This window comes from Chaetura pelagica, unplaced genomic scaffold (genome assembly GCF_000747805.2).
Source record: "Chaetura pelagica isolate M959 unplaced genomic scaffold, ChaPel_1.0 scaffold399, whole genome shotgun sequence".
Lineage (NCBI taxonomy): Eukaryota > Metazoa > Chordata > Aves > Apodiformes > Apodidae > Chaetura > Chaetura pelagica.
Genome location: NW_009970719.1, coordinates 833231 through 837307, shown reverse-complemented (window position 1 = coordinate 837307; position 4077 = coordinate 833231).

Here is a 4077-nt window from a genome sequence, read left to right as displayed (position 1 = left end):
TTTCAACCAGTTCTTGATCCACCTCACTACCTGATCACCAAACCCCTACTTGATCAACTTATCTACAAGGATGCTGTGGGAGACGGTGTCAAATGCTTTACTGAAATCAAGATAAACCACATCTACCGCTCTACCATCATACACATACACATACATATTCACCTGGTTACTTCTTCATAGAAGGCTATGAGGTTAGTCGAACATTATTTACCCCTGATAAAACCATGCTGACTGCTCTTGATGACCCCCATGTCCTTGATATGCCTAGAGATAGTGACAAGAACAAGTTGTTCCATCACCTTTCCAGGGATGAAGGTGAGGCTCTACCATGTCAAACTCCTCCTTTATCTTGACTTCTTCTGGGGCTATATGAATCTGGGGCTCATGGCGAAATCCTGCAGGAGTAAAGACAGAGGCAAAGAAGGTGTTCAGCACCTCTGTCTTCTTTATATCCTCTGTCATCAGGACTCCCACCTCGTTCCTCAGTGGGCCAATATTGCCTCTAGTGTTAGTTTTGTTAGCTATGTATTTGAAAAAGCCCTTTCTATTATCCTTAACCTGACTTGCAAGGTTAATTTCCAAGGAGGCCTTAGCATTCCTAATTGCCTCCCTACATCCTCTGACAACAGTCCTATATTCCTCTCAAGTGACCAGCCCCTCCTTCCATGATCTGTAGATTTTCCTTTTCCACTTAAGTTTGCCCAGCAGTTCCTTTTTTAACCAAGCAGGTCTCCTAGCTCCCTTACTAGATTTCCTAACCATTGGGACGCTCTGATCCTGTGCTTGCAAGAAGTGGTCCTTGAATGTTGTCCAGCTATCTTGAGCCCCTTTATCTTCTAGCACCTGTCCCATGGGACTTCCCTTAACAGTTGATTGAGGAGGCCAAAGTTTGCCCTGTGGAAGTCCAGGGTTCTGGTCCTGCTAGTTCCTGGTAGAAATTACAAAGTGTAAATTTTCAGGTCGGTCATCTAACAAACAGCACATTTTTCTCTCCCTGTTTGTTGGGGGTTTTTTTGTATCATAAAACTGGAATGCAAAATAGAGTATTTTAGGACAAATCTGAATTACCAGAAAAAAAATAATTTAAGTATTGCCACAAAAATCTAATAAAGTAAAAAAAAAACAACCAACAAAACCCAAGTCCAGACCTCTTTCTTTTTATCATTCAGTCTTTTTTATAATACCCCAGGTATCCAGACTCCCTTTGCTATAGGTTCTCTGACCTGTTGTTTTGACATTTTGAACCTTCCAGTGACTTTTCCAGTGACAGCTGAAATATACAGGCTTGAGTTTCTTCCAGGGAGCTGTATTGTTATAATTTTGTATGACTGACATAAATATTTTTGATGGAATGAGTTACAGGAGCAATAGGCATTGCAATTTCTTCCCGAAGTACATAAAACATGCAAGTTAAAATACTGTCAAGTTTTCTGGCCTCTTCTGCTTAGATAGATACACTGAAAAGGCATCTGCCAGGGAGCATCATATCCTTGGTTACTAGCAAATATTATTATTGGTATGTAAGTCATGTTAGAACTTCTGCTTTTACACTTTATGATGTGCCCATGCATAACTACAGCAGCTCATTCAGTGCAGAGGAGCTCTTTCTGGAAAGGGGTGTTCTCCGCAAGGTTTTAAACATTGTAGCAAATGCAGCAACCAGGGAAATGACAGCACAGAGCAATTTAAATAGCTGACATTTCATACCTGTACCCTGTTCAGTGTGAAATATAATGGTGTTCTAGGAAATTTATAAGGCACTCTGCTATTTTTTATCCAAAACTTTCAGGTTAACAGATTCTGCTGCCTTAACTTAACTGTGTAGACTGCACAACCTTTGCCTAACGGATGGGACAGGATTTCTGATAAAAGTTTGTTGAAAAGTAGTGGAACTCCAACCTAGGTCATCCTACACTGGGACTTCCCTGAGCTCAGTAGCCTGCAGGAGTATTTTCTATGTTACCCACATTACCAGTAGAAAAGAAGCCTCTTGTTCAGGGACCAAGGAAAAAAGCTTGGAAGAGTAAGCTCCTCTTGTCATCATCTCATACTTTCACAGGTAGGAGTATAATCTAATTGTAAAATGTAGGTTTAGAGTAAATATTTTGCTATTTCATGATGTATTTTAAAAGCATATTTTTAAACCAAGAGTGTTTGAAGGTTCCTGCACACAGGAATGCTACCTAAGTGATAGATTTCCTATCCTGAAATGTTTTTTTATTTAAATTTCTCAATAATTACATTTCAAAACTGCATTGATTTCTCATATGTCAATATTTACTAGAGATTACACATCCAATTCCTGTCATCTACATGGGTATCCAAAGTTGGAGTTCTTCTGAGAGGGTGGTTCTTCAGACACTCTTGGTTTTAGGATACTTCTCTTTCTTTTAAAATGATCTTTCTACTTTCTGTCTTCCTTTGGGCAGTGCCTCTGTTCTCTTCATTTTGACCCTGCTACAGTGCTCTTTAGAATCGATTCAGTGAAGCAGCGCTGGCCCCCTTGTACAAAATTCCTAGTGTATGTTGAGAATTTATCTCACTTCTGCTACGTGTTATAATTACAAGTTCCAATCAAAGTACATCTTTTGAGTTACAAGTTTGTGTCGTTGCTTTAGTAGAAATGCAAATGTTATGTATTTAACATGCAAATGAAGTGAAATAAATATAATGCATGAAGGCTGTATTCCATCTCAGAAGTAATTGTAATGTGTAATAAGAATTCGGCAGCCAGGTTTGACAAGAGAGAAGGCACAACAATTTTTATTTACTGCAAGAGCACTCATCTCTGTCTGACCTCTCCTGGTTCTGGTGGCTTTTAATGTAAATTTGGCACTCTGATTTTTGTATGTGACTATAGACAGCTGTGTTACCTTCGCTTGATCTCATTGGCGTAGTCACAACCATCTTTGCAACTGACACTTCTGCATCTGGCAGTGAGTACCTATTTGTATTTAAGAACTTCAGAATGCTCGTAAATCAGAACAAATATCTACTGTCTACTTGATGATGCTTTGGGAAGATGCTAGAAATAGGATACTACTGAAATAATTCTTTATTTGATATACATCTGAGCTTCCGGCATATTAGAAAGCAGCAAAGGATTGCACTGGGATGAGTGTGCTCAATAAGTACCAAAGGAGTTGTCCTCTGGAACCGGCTATTGGAATATCCTTGTATTGCTGGCCTTCAAAGTACACTGTGGCAGTGGTTTCTGTAACTTACTTGTCTGTTCTGTAAGACACATTTTTCTTTTTTAGTTTTATACCTGACATGAACCATTTTATTGGTGAATAATTGTCCCCCACTCACTTTCTTAAAGCCTTTTTTTTATTTTACAGATTTTTTTGCTTGCCTTCTTGATAGTTCTTTTCTGTTTTTTCCTATTTCTTTTCTAAATGTCAGAGACGTAGTTTATTTTGAGTGGTAAAGTTATTCCAACCTTCTCATTATCCTTTCAAGATCTCTATATAATACAATAGGGTGAGCACAACCTCACACATTATTTAGAATGTGAAATTACCTTGAATGCATAACAGCATGATTATATTAATTTGATTCAACCTCTGCAATCTACATGACTTGTGATGTAGTACAGCTGAGCTTACTAATTACTGACTAGTTAAATATTGCAGGGTGCTTTTTGTAAGCAAATGAATTAAAGTGTTGTCACTGTGCTTACATACTGGTTTCTTCAAGGTTTCATTTGTAAATGAACCCAGGGGACTGTATTACTCATATTAGTTTGTTGGTGATTGTAATCTGCTCTGTACTTTTAAGTTTTAGTTCAAATCAAGCTGAAAACTCAGGGAAAATAATCTTAAATTCTAGTCAGACTTACTTTGATTTGGTTTAAGATGTTTTTAAATTTTCAGTTTTGCTCTTTTGTCTCAGCAATGCTCTGTTAGAAACCCCTTTCAGGACAAATGATAAGCTATAGTCCTCATCACTAGCTCTGTCATGTTAGTTGAAAAGTCCCTGCTACCTCATCAAAGCAATGTTTCACTGTCTGACAACAGTGAATATATGGACAGCTGTCTTTTTCAGTACTTGATCTGTTTTAGAATGAATCAGCAG